The 16,851-nt window shown below is 35.0% G+C and overlaps 1 protein-coding gene and 1 long non-coding RNA gene across 2 annotated transcripts in view; one reads left to right on the top strand and one right to left on the bottom strand.

Annotated features, from left to right (window-relative positions):
* The window catches only part of mrc1a (mannose receptor, C type 1a), a 225,771-nt gene that overhangs the window by 139,677 nt on the left and 69,243 nt on the right, over window positions 1-16,851 (bottom strand). The window lies entirely within an intron of this gene.
* LOC109078998 lies at window positions 10,070-16,380 on the top strand. Its single transcript, XR_006155251.1, has 7 exons — window positions 10,070-10,671; window positions 11,488-11,571; window positions 12,414-12,441; window positions 12,673-12,777; window positions 13,700-13,820; window positions 14,102-14,246; window positions 16,122-16,380. It is a non-coding gene; the product is annotated as an uncharacterized LOC109078998 (long non-coding RNA).

Below are 16,851 nucleotides of genomic sequence, written 5' to 3'. Positions count from 1 at the left end.
GTTCAGACACACTTTCTCTGTTTAAATCTAGATTTAAAACATATCTCATGGCCAAGCATTCAAATAATGCATCTCATAATTTTGGACTGCAGTTATATCTGATCAAATGTGCATTATTATTCTTAAGCTTGGTTTAAAATGGTTGGGAACCACTGGGTTATTATGTTTATTTTTGTTTGTCTGTGTTGAAAAGGGTTTTTTTTTTTATTTGTTTTGGCTCCAGTCTGGATCCAGAACACCTGAGAAGAGAGGACCTCAGATGATGCTAACCCTGAAAAAACATACAGAACTACCACATTTCGCTATAAGTTTGATTGCATAATTGCTGTTAATAGTGTTAATCGTCTGTTTGTTTACGTCTTTTATTCATTTTTCTGAACATTTCTGCCGTATGCACATAAACTGACTGATAAGCTACTACTAAATATTGTAGAAACTTAATTTTCAGTAAAGATGCTTTGCAATGATTTGTATCATAAAAAGCACTATACAAATAACCTTCAATTTAATTGAATAGTTTAAATGTTTTGCTTTAGCAACTTATAAATCTAAAAGTAAATGCAAAAGTAAAAGGCATTGAATAATTGATAAAAGATTATATTACTGTACTATGTAAAAAAGGATCACAATGTTGAAAAAGCATTTTAAGCGACAATGTTTGTATTACATCAAAATAATGGATAAATGATGTGTTTGTGGTAAACAGCCATGGATCAGGAGCAGACTCCTGTGTGAAAGCACAGTCTGTGCTGCTTCTGTACCACACATGGACTACATACGCACACTGCAAACAGAGTATGTGTGAACCTCACATACAGCTCACAAAATCAGGCTTGTGCTGTGTAAGCTATTGTGCAAAAATTACACGACTGTAAAAACAAAAATACGGTGCATGATCAAACATTTAGGTGAAATAAATATGTTTTTGAAAAAAATGGCCCCCTGTACCCCTCAAATAAGAGTCACCTGAGGAATTCAAGTGAGGAATTAATTTTCTAAAATGAAATTCAGGCCCTATATAAATGTCTAAAAATCATGATTGGATCATCACTATAAATAATTCTACATGATAAAAAGAAGGATTTAACAGATACTGCTTTCTGTAATCGTCCTCAAAAATCCTGATTGGAGCACCCCTAAGAAAAACCCTGGAATGTTTTCCTCAAAAACCTTAATTTCTTTTCAAATGAAGAAAGAAAGACATGAAAATCTTAGATGACATGGGGGTGAGTAAATTATGTGGAAATTTTAATTTAGAAGTGAGCTTATATTAAGCTTGTTTGAGATGAGCAAAATCTGCGCAGACCTGATCACCAGATGCATGCTACGGTCACGGTGCCCAAGAGGTGACTTGGTCGGTTCACTTAGTTTTGTCATGGCCACGACATAATAACTTGTGGGAACCTGATATGCCGTGGCCCCAAGATCATTTTGTTGAGGTAATGACATCCTTAAGTCGTGGCCTCGAGATGCTACCCTGATAGCAACGGACTCCGGGGCAGGTCCCCCCTCAAGTCGGCAGCTCCTCTAACATGTTAACAACATGATTAGCATGTTTCTTGCATGATTAGCCTGTCACTAGCATGTTGCTAGCATGATAGATAGATAGATAGATAGATAGATAGATAGATAGATAGATAGATAGATAGATAGATAGATAGATAGATAGATAGATAGATAGATAGATAGATAGATAGATAGATAGATAGATAGAGTTTGAATGAATTAGAAATAGTATATATCTATCAGATACCACAAGAAAACAAAAGGCGCTAATATGCACTCACAATGTGATATAATACTACCAAAAAAATTATAATCCTAACCTTTAACTCCAAACCGAAAACCCAGATGGTCAGACAATGAAAATATAAATAAATATAAATAAATATAAAAATTATTTGTGTTTGGGACGCTGTGAGCATGGAGACAGTAGTGTACACCATAAGTTTGAAAATGTTTAACAAAAGAGGAGAAAATACTGTAGCAGGCAGAACAAGATCACTATTCACAATTCACGTAATATAGGAAGAAAATCCAAACTTTGAAATTTATATGAATGTGTTTCTGCAGGGAACGGAAGTGACTGTTTTCAGAAATGGTGTTTTCTTTTCATTTTGTCTCCGTATGATGCATTTAAATGACTGTTAATATGCGCTGCGATGCTGTTTACAGCGGTAACCAAGGATGTTTCATACATATGTTTTTCGCAGCATAATTTCACAAAGCTAAAGTCAGGTTATTCTGTTTTTACTTAAAGGGATAGTTCACCCAAAAATCAAAATTATGTCATTAATGACTCACCCTCATGTCGTTCCAAACCCGTGAGACCTCCGTTCATCTTCGGAACACAGTATAAGATATTTTAGATTTAGTCCGAGAGCTTTCTGTCCCTCCATTGAGAATGTATGTACGGTATACTGTCCACGTCCAGAAAGGTAATAAAAACATCTTCAAAGTAGTCCATGTGACATCAGAGGGTCCGTTAGAATTTTTTGAAGCATCGAAAATACATTTTGGTCCAAAAATATCAAAAACTACGACTTTATTCAGCATTGACTTCTCTCCCGGGTCTGTTAGAAGCGCGTTCACAACATTGCAGTTTAGTGATATCCGGTTCGCGAACGAATCACTCGATGTAACCGGATCTTCTTGAACCAGTTCACCAAATCGAACTGAATCGTTTGAAACGGTTCGCGTCAACAATAAGCATTAATCCACAAGTGAATTAAGCTGTTAACTTTTTTTAACATGGCTGACACTCCCTCTGAGTTTAAATAAACCAATATCCCGGAGTAATTCATTTACTCAAACAGTACACTGACTGAACCGAGCCAGATAACGAACGAAACATTGACTCGTTCTCGAGTCAAGAACCGTTTCTGTCGGACGCGTCCGGTTCGAGAACCGAGGAGCTGATGATACTGCGCATGCGTGAAGCAGACTGACACACACAGCGCGTCTGAACCGAACTGGTTCTTTTGGTGATTGATTCTGAACCGATTCTGTGCTAATGTTATGAGCGCGGGTAAACCGAAGGCTTGAATCAAGGGCAATCATCGCCAATGAAGTCATTACGTCGAGCGCAAAAGAACTGGTGAACCGTTTTCGGCAACCGGTTTATTGAATCAAACTGTCCGAAAGAACCGGTTCGCGGAGAAGAACAGAACTTCCCATCACTACCGGTGATCCGAAAACCGATGCAACCGGTTCTTGACTCGAGAAAGAGTCAATGTTTCGTTCGTTATCTGGCTCGGCTCTGTGTTCATCTTCAGTTCTCTCTTCACAGCAGTTCAGTCAGTGTACTGTTTGAGTAAATGAATTACTCTGGGATATTGGTTTATTTGAACTCAGAGGGAGTGTCAGCCATGTTAAAAAAGTTAACAGCTTAAGTCATTTGTGGATTAATGCTTATTGTTGACGCGAACCGTTTCAAACGATTCAGTTCGATTTGGTGAACTGGTTCAAGAAGATCCGGTTACATCGAGTGATTCGTTCGCGAACCGGATATCACTAAACTGCAGTGTTGTGAACGCGCTCCTAACAGACCCGGGAGAGAAGTCAATGCTGAATAAAGTCGTAGTTTTTGATATTTTTGGACCAAAATGTATTTTCGATGCTTCAGAAAATTCTAAAGGACCCTCTGATGTCACATGGACTACTTTGAAGATGTTTTTATTACCTTTCTGGACGTGGAGAGTATACCGTACATACATTCTCAATGGAGGGACAGAAAGCTCTCGGACTAAATCTAAAATATCTTATACTGTGTTCCGAAGATGAACGGAGGTCTCACGGGTTTGGAACGACATGAGGGTGAGTCATTAATGACATAATTTTGATTTTTGGGTGAACTATCCCTTTAAGATTTTGAAATTATAGAGTCTAATATAAATCAAACATTGCACTTTTTTAAATTCACAATTAAAATGCAGTGGTTGCATCTAATTTCAAATGGCTATGAAAAATCATAAAATCAAAAGGTGCAACACAGAGTAAAGAATATGCAAATGTTATTTTATGTGTGATTTTTCAATTTCTGTACCTGAGCATCTGCAAACATAAAAACATAAAGCATAATTTCATTTCTATTTTTGTGCTATAGGCCTATATTTAGTTGTGCTAATACTTGTCATTTGTTCATTTGTTCTTATTTACTGGCTGTCACTTGTCTTTAATAATGTTTAAACTTTATGTTTATTTTTGGCTAGTGATTTTTGCTGTGGTATCGGAATTGAAATAGAGAATAATAAAATTTAATTGGTATCTAAAATATTGGTGTCATAAAAGCTTATTTATTAGAATACAAGATAACAGATCAAAAACAATCATAACAGCTAGTTTTGTCAAAAGACCCGCTACTTCAGTACCAAGTCGGTACTAAAAAAATGAAAATGTTATGGTACCATTTTTTTTTTTTAAGTACCGGTGGTACCGAGTACCCGGTCAACCTGGTTCTTGGTGTGCTATCCTAAAGGTGTGTGCTCTCTTCATAAAAGCACTGAGATGAGGCGACCTCAAAAGGAGGAAACACACCAAACTAACAAAACACTTTAAAGACAGACACCCAGATCAAATCAAAGAGTTCAACCAGGTAAGTTTCGCAGTGTTTCCCATACATTGGGAAGTATCAAAACTGACCGCAACATACAGAATTTCCAAAAGGCATTGACTTTGTTGAATAAACATGTGCACTGCACGTGTCAAAGTCTAAACCCGTGCAGGTTTTTTATATCACTGTATTTCTGAAGAAAACCGACTGCAATAAACTTAGTGGTTTCTTTGTAAAACTGTAATGGTCCTAGTGGGTACTGCTGAAAAAAATAAATAAATAAATGAACATGCAAACAATAGAAACCAATACAGAATTTGTAATGGTTTTAATGGTTATAATGGACATTATGTTGGTTTTAATGGACACTGTAATGGTCCCTGTGGATCTCTATTGGTAATTTGCTTTCTTCTATTGGTGGCATGTATTGTCTATTGGATACCATTAAGGACCAATAGAACACCTTTGGAAACTTAAGGTGGTACCCACCCAGCACCGTCGTTTTTTGGGCATAAATCAACTCGGCCCGTCATGGCCTTCTTTTAGATCAAATATTAAATAAGTAACGTTATTGAAATTGAGCGATGCTTTAGCATCCCTAATCCCTAGTGCTCACTGTACATATTGTGCTCATAACACAATTTAGTTTATGATATAAACTACAATATAAGTTAAAACTTAATAAGAATTAATTTAAACTTTGATTTATTATAAAGTCTCAGCTTTCACAGCTAACTAGCGATATCGCTAGCTATTAATAGTCTGACACTGGTGGCTAATTAAGCCTAGTAGGCTGTCAACATAATGTTAAAAATGATTTAAAAACATCCAGAAACAACTGTTCAGTCTTACCTGTGAAAGATAATACCCCGAGATCTGTTTTTATTATTGTGCGACGGTTTGTAGATGCCCAAGCTGCAGACGAGTTAGGTATGTTTTCCTCTGTCCCGATATGAGTGTTATAGAGAGTTGCCCGCTCCAATATGGCGGCGACGTTGACGTGAGGACGAGCGACCAATGAGGCGTCTGGGTATTATGGGTGAATATGTCGAGTGACGGTTGCTGCACGACCAGTTTGAAAGTTCTGCGCGATTGCCACTAGAGGGAGAAATGTGACAGTCGTGTCCGAATGTCGTGTGAAGTGGAAAGGCGGCTTTACATCTAGTCATGAACATAAATGTAGCAAGTGAAGAAATAGATTCGACATCTGACTGATGCACTGTTAAATGTATTTAAATGTATTTTGAAAATATGTAAAAATACATCAAACATAAAGCTTAAAAATTGGTCCTCATGTGTAAATGTGTACAAATATTCATGCTTTTTTAATCAATGTTTTTTTTTCAATGTATTTTCTTCACATCGTTTACCATTTCTAAATTATATTATATTATATTATATTATTAAAGCTCCAGTATGTGACTTTTGTAATTGACCACAAGAGGGCGCATTTCCAACAATAACAAAGGCGAAGCTTGATGACGCTATGAAGCAGGTGACGATGGGAGATGTCGTTTTTAATGCGTTTTCACCATAGCAATGTATCTAAATTGGATAAACGAATCATGATCACGGATGAGGTAATTTATTCGTTTTTGTATTACCTGTATATATGATCGTATTATTTTATGTCATCATAATTAATGAACTGCAAGGAATGTGAAATGTTATACTATATTATCCCGTTACAACTTACAGCTATTTGTTAAATTATTTGTTGGGTTAATGTTGTGCAGTGTTACGTGTTTATGGTTAATGCCGTGTTGTTTAACGTGCTCAAACCAATCGTTCTAAAAGTAAATTTGAACGAACATTTGCAAGTAATGACTAAATATATTTTTAACAACACATATCCGATTGTATTTAATAGTACTGCCATAATCTCGGTCACCACACGTGATAAAAATCCTTACCTTAGAACAAAGAGCAATATAACTTACGTTTTACTGGCACTTCAATACTCGCCAAAGAGTTATCGTGATCCATAACAACGACAACCAAACCATACGCGCGGCTATAACATAACCACCACTTCCTGGGAGCAGAACTCTGCCTATTTTTTTGGCTTAGAAAGATATCATGGGAAATTTAATTTAATCCAGCAACTTAATATCAATAATACTGTAACTGATAATCCGAAGAGCATAGCTGTTTTCAGTGCGGACTTCTATAGTAATTTATATAAATCTCAATATTGCCATCAATCATCCACTACATTCTTGAACTCTCTTATCATAACTCCAATCTCTCAAGATGATAGGAAACTCTGCGATGACCTTATTACCTTGGAGGAAATTACATTTGCAATTGAACATTGTAAAACTAACAAATCTCCTGGTGTTAATGGCCTCTCTGCAGAGTTTTATCAGGCTTTTACACAAGAATTAGCTCCTTTTCTACTTGAAGTAATATTAGAAAGTGTTGAAAAAGGCTCTTTACCCCCCTCGCTGACCCAAGGTTTAATTACGTTAATCCCCAAACCCAATAAAGATCCACTGTTTATAGATAATTGGCAACCTATTTCATTACTGAACACCGACTACAAAATTTTTGCCTCAATTATTGCAAAACGATTAAAAAATGTTTTAGACCCTATTATTGATGAAGTCCAATCAGGATTCATGAGAAAAAGACACATCTCAAACAATATTCGGCTTGTCTTAGATATAATTGATTATTCGTTTTTATGTCCTGATGATAGTTATATATTTTTCTTGGACTTCTATAAAGCCGTTGACACAGTAGAACATAACTTTATATTTCAAACTATTGAGAAATTTGGTTTTGGTGATTTTTTCTGTAAAGCTGTTAGAACAATGTACTGCAAAGGCAATAGCTCTATCAGACTTAAAAATGGGACATCACCTAGATTTGAGCTGCAAAGAGGCATCCGACAGGGCTGCCCTGCCTCCTCCTATCTATTCATTTTATGTTCTCAACTTCTTTCCAACCATATTAAAAATAGTACTTTAAAAGGAATTTCAATTGCGGAAAGAGAAGTTATCCTCACCCAGCTAGCAGATGATACTACACTATTTTTAAAAGATGCCAGCCAAGTGCCAATTGCTATCAAAACAATAGAATTATTTTCAGCAGCTTCTGGACTCTGCTTAAATCTGAAGAAATGTGAACTTTTCTCCCTTAAAGAAAGCGACACCTCCCATATCTGTGGCATCCCAATCAAAGATAAGATTACTTATCTAGGGATTACTATAATGAAAAATGAGGAGGGAGGAGAGATGCTCTGTAAACTTTAATTTGATTAGTGATAAGACAAAGAAAAAGCTAAATCAGTGGCTGCAGAGGGATTTATCCTTGAAAGGACGAGTATTGTTGACAAAAGCAGAAGGTTTATCCCGTCTTACATATGCAGCTATCCCCTTGTTTGTCAACAAAAATCTGTCTAATTCTATTGACAAGTCACTTTTCAATTTTATTTGGAAAAACCAAGACTCATTATGTGAAAAAATCTGTTATCATGAACACCTTTGAACGTGGTGGTCTTAATTTTCTTGATTTTACAACCCTTAATAATACTTTTAAAATTAATTGGATAAAGCATTTTCTAAAAAATCCCACATCTACATGGAATTTTATACCTAACTATATCTTCTCTAAGGTTGGTGGTCTAGAATTCTTACTTTTATGTGATTATAAAATAGAAAAAATTCCCTTAATTTTATCTAAATTCCATAAACAAATGCTCTTAGCATGGTCATTAATTTACAAACATAATTTCTCCCCACATAGGTGCTTCATCTGGAATAATCAGCTTATTAAATTCAAGAATAAATCTTTATTTTTTAAGACTTGGTTCAATAATAACATAATTCTAGTTTCCCAACTCATAAATGATAGTGGATCATTGATGAATTATTCTGAATTCCTTAACACTTTTGGCATTCCAGTCACCCCAAGAGAATTTGCAATTGTTATGGATGCCATCCCATCTGGTATTTTAATTCTCTTAAAAGGGGCTGGAAAACCAGATTGCCTACCAGATTTGGACCCTAAATTGACCTCAGTTGGTAAAATATGTTTCGCCACCACAATGAGGAATAATAATCATAATATTCGCTCTTTATTCCAGAAAGATGTTACCAGCATAGCTAATGTTGTTCCTTATTGGTCTAACTTTGTTAACAACCTGAATTGGGGGAATATATGGAACCTTCCTTACAAATATCTCCTTACGAATAAAGTAAGAGAGGTCTCTTTCAAAATCATACATAGGTATTATCCTGCTAAGCATTATCTCCTTAGGTTTAAGCTTGACATATGTGTTAACTGTTCTTTTTGTGGAATATGTCCAGAAACAATGGTGCATCTGTTCTGGCAATGTCCCTATGCCATCACTTTCTGGAAAGATCTGTCCCGATACATTTCTGTTAATCTTATTGCTGATTTTTCTTTGTTTTGGGAAAATGTACTGTTTGGCTTCCATGATAACAAGAGTAAAAAATAGAAAGAAATATACCTAGTTAATCTATTGATCATTTTAGGGAAATATCATATTCACAAAGCGAAATTTAGTAATTCTAAACCTTCTTTTATTGCGTTTGGTAAGGAGACGGAACAGTACATCAATTCCATCCATGATTCAAAAAATAAGAAGGCTGCTAAAACCATTCAGTTATGCTCTATCTTTAATGTATTTATTTGAAACTCCCCCTGGATCTGTTCTTTTATATATTTTTTTGTTTCTGTATTAATGACTCTATTTGTGTGTTCTTATTGTTTGTATCGTAAAGATTTAATAAAGGTTTAAAAAAAAAAAAAAAAAAAACATAACCACCACTTCCGCATTTGACCTGTGCTGTGTCTGAAATCGCTCACTCGTTCACTAATCCCTATATAGTGAATAGCAGTTGAGTGGACTAATCAGAAAGGAGTGAACGAAATAAGTGAATGGATTCGGACGGTGACCTGTTTTTATGACGGTTTCGTATACACTGCGCGTGAGACTTGGAGCGGTTGCAAAAACATTGTCACATATGCAATTTTTTTTTGAATGTGTATAATATTAATACCAATAACACTCAAAATTACTTTATTGTAATTATACATACCTCCCCGTCAGCTTTGTGTTTTCATTTATGGTATATTATTTATTTGTTTTGTAATGCTTTTATGTTCATAATCATATTATTAAAATACTGAGAACAAAAATAATCACGTTAACACGTTCATAATTTTATGTAATTATTTTTTTTTAGTATCCTGAAACTCTCCCGAGCAGCGTTTTTAGCTCAGATAAGATAATGGTCGAAGAGCGCCCTCAGGCGACCGTTAATTTTACATCAGAATGAATACGCTACCTACAGGTGATTAACGAACATTTTTAAATTAGCCATCAAATTATCATTTTTGTAAGTTAACAACGATGCCACCTCAGTAAAATAGTAAAATATTAAACTGAGTTATTGCCTAAACATAACATATTTTAATATAAATGATTGTATGAAATAAACGTAACAGAAATGATGTAAACGTCATCTTATTCAAAACTCGCTCGCTCCCGCTCTCGCTTCCAGCGCGACGCTACTCCACATTGGAGTGTGGGAAATAGTGCTTCAGCGAGTGTACATCGGTTGTACACTCGAAATCAGAATGAATTGTGGGTAAAAAGTAGTGAACGAATGTAGGGAATGAAGTCGTTCACTCAGAATTCGGACAGCACTACAAAATGGCTGACACCCGATATAGTGCACTATATAGTGGATAGGGAGCGGTTTCGGACACAGTGTGGTTCTACGGGTTCTACACCGGAAAAAAAGTATAGAGCGGACATTGCGTCACTGAGAGGCGACATATTTTTTCCGGGACGGCCAGTTATTTAAAATCGGAATTTCTCTGAAATAAAAAATCTTTGGAGACTTTTGAGATATTGTAAGTACACAACTGGAGGAAATATATCACACTGTGCAAGTTATTTTCGGAATATTTATTACAAAATTCCTACATATTGGAGCTTTAACGTAAATTCTGCGTTCTACGTGATTTAATGGGCGCGCGCGCTGAACTGGAGCGGAGGAAGTCACCATGATAACGAGGCGGCAGCTCAACTGTCAAGAAGTTGAACGCTGACTCTTAAAGGGGGTTTCACTAATTTTGTTTAGGTAAGTTTCATCTCCAAAATTACACAAATCGTACATACAATTACACAAATAGTACATAAAAGTGTTTCTGGCACTTTATTTCATGTAAAATACGCTTCCGTATCCTTTTTCGTTTATAGAAAAGATTTAGTGTCTTGTCTGAAAAAGTCCGTTAGCATCTCAACCGTAAGGCTAAGTTAACTACAATAGGTAACGTTAACGATAGACTTGAGCTCTTATTTATGAAAGTTTGGGCTTTTAATGTCATCTTGTGTGTAGATGAGCTCTCTCTCTCTCTCTCTCTCTCTCTCTCTCTCTCTCTCTCGATATATATATCAACGGATTAATGGAAGTAAGCTAATTAATTTCACCTAAAAGTATGCACTGTACAGTTACATAGAGCGTGAAAATGAGATGAAACCTTCAGGTTTTGATCTTCCATGGTAAACACATAAATACCACTTGTTCTGTGATTTCAGAAGTGTCGCAAAAAAAAAAAAAAAAAAAAAACTACGACACAGGAGAAGTTCCTGATTTAAAAATTTCTGAAGGGAGCTGCTGACAGAGATAATGAAAACACACACACGTGTGTGTGTGTGTGTGTGTGTGTGTGTTTGTTTGCTTGTTAGTTATTTTGATGTCCACGCTGTAGGAGCATTACTAAATTAGTAAAACTAAAATGTTTAACTCTAATTTTTTTTTTGTTTTGTTTTTGTTTTTGTATATTCTGTAAATTATAATTTTTATTTTCTGCATTTCACCTCTGCTATAGTTTATTTATAATAAACCTGGCATTGTATAATAAATATTGTTGTCTCTGTGACACTATGTTCCTAGATTCTTCCATGCTGATGGCTGTGCCCAAGAGTTGGAGCATATCTCCTGTCGAAGAACATTTTTAGACATTATGAAACATGAATAGTAAGTAATACCTCAAACATACACTACCATTCAAAAGTTAAGGGTCAGATTTGTCATGTATTTGAAATAAATCGTTTATGCTCACCACTGCTATATATTGTGAAATTTTTTGTGAAATTTTTTTTTTTTTTTAATTTTCTATATCAATATGTTTTAAAAAGTGATCAAAGCTGAAATTTCAGCATCATTACTCCAGTCTCCAGTGTCACATAATCCTTCAGAAATCATGCTTTGTGAATACAAGAATAAATTACATTTAACAATATATTCACATAGAAATCAGTTATTTGAAATTGTAATAATATTTCACAACATTACTGTTTTCTTTTTAAATGCAGTTTTCTTGGTGAACATGAGACTTATTTCTAAAACATAAAAAACTGACCACAAAATTTAATAACACAAGGGATTTTAGTATTACTCCATTCTAATAAAGTGCAAAAAGCACTTAAAAATATTAATGTAAATAGTAATTTTTTCCTCTGGTGATTTGTATTGTATATCCAGAATGCAATGGACAGTGATGTAGATTCCCATTCTACACACAGATCTCCAAGCTACACAATCTCATACAGTGTCTACACTGGATGTGACAAAGTAACTTAAAAATCATTTGAACTTTCTGTCAGTACATCATAAACAGAACGAGGGATAAGTTTACGGTCGGTGATTTGTTGTATCGTTTTTTAATCCAGTGTAGACAGCATCACTGATTATAATAAGTTCTGTTGTATTTTGTTGGGCCGTCCAGTGTAGACACAGTGTTAGAACTTTTATTAAATATCATTACATATGATTCATGTATAATGCCATTCATCACTAATAGATCTTTTCTATTTTAGAGACTGAAAATCATCGATAAACCACAAGGTAATTGTAACATATTTCAAGAATATTAATAAGAATAAATAAAAATGCATCTGTAACTTAATATTGCTTGTTATTTTTCAGTGGGTTGAAAGTTCTCATTAAACACATAGCTTTCTTCTCATCTTTGTGCATTTTCAGATGTTGTGCATATTTCTTAATAAAAATTTTTAACTTTAACTTTTTTTTAACTTTTTAACATCATAATATTGTTTGTCTTCTTTCTCTTTTCAGAGTTTACCTCCAACCCTAATTAAGCAGACCTGAGCAGCTGATCAAGGATCACCAGAAACTCTGTAGAATGTTGGTCCTCCATGCCCAGGACTGGACACCAGTGTTGTAAGTCATCAGTCTGGAAGTCATCCTGCCTGTTTGAAGTGTCTTGTTCAGAACATATTGCAGGAGATCTCAACATTGTCTCTCAAGGTCCACTTAAATGCAGAGTTTTGCTCCAACCTAGTGCAGTGCACCTGAACACATTAATCAAGGTCTTCAATTTTACTAACTATTAGTGTTGTCACGGTACCAAAATTTCAGTATTCGGTACCAATACCAGTGAAAGTCCACGGTTTTCAGTACCAATTTCAGTACCAAAGCAAAACACAAAAACATGCTAATTATTTTTTTTTTTTAATTATTATTATTAGCCGCACTTATGCTAACAATTAACTACTCTAATAACAGAGTTCATTTCAGTCCAACATTCAAATTACAATTATATATATCCTGATAAATATACACAGAATGACAGTCAATCACTGATCTTTATTGAACTGCTTTTATAGTTTTAATAATTAATTTATTTGTAATGAACACAACAAAGGGATTTTAGATTTGATTATCTGTTTTTCTTACTTGAATGCTTTTGTTTGGATGTAAAATAATAAAGTGAATTATTATTATTAAGAAAAGACCTGGAGGAAAAGATGCAATGTTGCTCTGTGATTTTGCTTTGGAACCTTTAGAAAACTTTAACCAGATTTTTCTCAAAATTGACTCTTTAGACTTCAAATGGGTGTAGCTCAGTCATTTTTTGTCCGATTCCAACAAATTATACATAATTTTGAAGGACTTTTAATGAGAATAAAAAAAAAACTCAACTAATTTTTGCTCATTGTGACTCATTTTGCCAGCACAGGTCACATATGCTACCTAATTTCCACTTGAGAGTGGTCAAATTTTAAATATGAGATTAGTCCATCAGTTCTTGAATTTCACTTTTTGTTTATATGTGTGTGTGTGTGTGTGTGTTCCAAACAAGAGTGTCTGTCTCAGAAGCTGAAGAAAAGAGGCCACACCTCAGAGGAAATAAGTGCCTCCTAAGTGTACGGAAATACCTGGCTGAGAAGATCACTGACATAAACCAGATAAAACTGTCAGTGGTAAGTATTTACATATCTATATCTGAATGTAATTGTTACAGCCTCTTATCAAATAATGACTCGAAGTGAATAGAGACTATTGTGACGAGCGTCCCGAGAACAGATCAGCATTGCCCTGGAAACGGATACGATACATCACGGATAAAGTCATCACAGGCTGATCGGCCACACCTGAGACTCATTTGCTTGCGGCCAGATAAGCCGTGCGAGGCCCAACAACGGGGAGTCTAATGTCTCCAAAGCGGCTGAGAACTAACCTGTGTTTGCTCCTTTTTCTCCAGACACCAGTGTGTGACCGATCAGTGCCAGAGCAAGACTGCACGAAAGAGCACCCAGCACCGGGAGACCCACACGGAGAGCACTCGGACACTCAGCACGCACGCTACTCACTCAAAACCCTCGACTGTGAATAAATCCACCTCCAGGGTATTTATTTTGAGCTCTCCTTGTCATGTGTTCCTTCCACCCCGTGACACTATGTACCAAAAAAAGTAGACAACGTAATTATTCAAGCCAATTTGTGACCCTGGACCACAAAACCAGTTATAAGGGTAATTTTTTTTTTTTTCAATTGATTTTATATCAATAAAAATAAGTAAGTTTTCCATTGATGTATGGTTTATGAAAGGACAGTATTTGGCCGAGATACAACTATTTGAAAATCTAGAATCTAAAGCCCTATTCGCACGGGATTAGTATTACCTGGTGACCTCCAGTCATTTGTAATAATTGCGGAGTTTGTCTATGATCTTAATCCCGTGCGACTCAGCCATGTCTGTAATTTGTAAAGTAAAAATTCCCCCGCAAAAGATTACCATATTTCGACGAACACCGAGGTCCTGTGGTAATATTAGTCCCGTACGAATCGGCATCTCTGTGATTTGGCCTGGATTTGGCGGGTCGTATATCATTTTTCGAGGTTTTTGCTCCCTGTGCACCCTTTTATCCATCTTTCGCGAAGAATGGAGTTGCGTTGGAGTGTTTAATAGTATTTTGTGTGCTGTCATTTCGCTACACCATACAATTTGCAGAAAGAGAAAACTGAAAACGTTTTGAGGTTAATGTGTTACAAATAAGTCAAGCATAAAGCTTGAAATATTATTTTAACCCGGTGAACTGTAAATGAAGTGCAAGAAAGTATATATTTATTTTTTATTTATTTTTTTTATTATTTTTATTTTTAATCCATCTGAACCGTAGAACGGTAGCCTACTCTCAAAGCCTTGACATCTGGGTATCCAGGAGATAAGTCAGTAAAATCACAGGCTTCGCTTATCCCGTGCGAATGCACCACACGAAATTCAGATGTGGGAGGGTAATTTCAAAATCACATTAAGGTCCCTAGATAATACTAATCCCGTGCGAATAGTGCTTAAGGGTGCAAAAAAATCAAAATATTGCGAAAAATATTTAAAGTCCAAAGCATGTTATTAATCAAAAATTAAGTTTTGATACATTTACGGTAGGAAATTTACAAACTATATTCATGGAACATGATCTTTTCTTAATATCCTAATGATTTTTGGCATAAAAGAAAAATCAAACGTTTTGATCCATACAATGTATTGTTGGCTATTGCTAGAAATATACCTGTGATACTTATGACTGCTTTTGTGCTGCAGGGACACATTTATTCACTCACTCATGACAACAAACAACACTGAACGACACCTAAACCATTGAGATATTCAACACAGCGGACAATAATTAATGACAACAGAAAAGAAGAAATAACAAGAAGAAGATATAAAGACTGTGTGTCTCTCTCTACAAACAATTAATTACTTCAAAAACAGCAAAAATATATATGTATCTATTAAAGCAGTGCATGAGTATGGAACAGTGATTTAACTGACTTGGAACCAGCATTCCAAGAATTCCAAGAAGAATCCAGTATTCAGACAGACCATGGAAGAACTAACATTAACTAATGGAAACTTATTTTAAAGTGTAATTGTTTTAAAATATGTTCAAGAGTGTTTCACTTTGGTCTGTTACTGTAAGAACATCGGCTTTACATTTCCATGCTCCTATACATGACGCTGAACAAAACAAACTGTGGTTATTTTACTCATGAACATAAAATGAGTAATGGACAAAAGTTCACATCTGTCAAGAACCCAAATTTGCTCAAAGTGCCCTCAAAGTGTTGGATGAATTTAAGCATGATGATGTCTTGTCAACAAAGTTTTTGCAACTTTTTTGAGATTGCCATTTAAACATATGTATGGATAATCTCACATACTGGTAATGTGGTTTAAGTGGTACATTGTCCTAAAGAATTTTCCTTCTGTTTTGCAGGGCTCAGCCACAGTGACGCCGCAAATGCAGTTCATAGTTCCTGTATTTCTATAATGCATTAATTAATAACAATAATTAAAAAAAATAAAATGTCATGTAAAGGTTTTGTGTTAATTCCAGCTATGTTGCGTATTCTTTGAATAATTTTGATTTTAGGTGCATATTCTTAATTATTTGCAAAACAACCTGAACTGTTAGCTATTGAAATGTTGGTGTGCAGTTTAAATAAATAAAAATTATATTCTTGACAAAACCTGTGTATAGTTGTATTAATAATTTAAATAATTTAATTAATTAATTAATGGCCTAATTACCAGCTATCAGGTAAACATTCAAATTCAGAACCAATACAAAACTGCGACAGAAACCATTAAATATGTGCAAATAAAGACCAATACAAACTTTTAATGGAACCATCAGAACCAATAAATAACTGCGACAGAAACCATTAAATATGTGCAAATAAAGACCAATACAAACTTTTAATGGAACCATCAGAACCAATAAATAACTGCGACGGAAACCATTAAATATGTGCAAATAAAGACCAATACAAACTTGTAATGGAAATCTATACAAACCAATAAATCCTGATGGAATATGCCCAAAACACACTACGTAATGGAAACCATTTGGTAATGGTTTTAATGGTTAATTGCTGATGGTTTGTATTGGTTTTGTAATGGAAACCATTAGAATTTCTGTAATGGCTTCTATTTTTTTTTTCTTT

This window comes from Cyprinus carpio, chromosome B7, assembly GCF_018340385.1.
Source record: "Cyprinus carpio isolate SPL01 chromosome B7, ASM1834038v1, whole genome shotgun sequence".
Taxonomy (NCBI): Eukaryota; Metazoa; Chordata; class Actinopteri; order Cypriniformes; family Cyprinidae; genus Cyprinus; species Cyprinus carpio.
The sequence above is the reverse complement of the archived record's forward strand: the minus strand, read 5'-3'. Positions and strand labels throughout refer to the sequence as shown.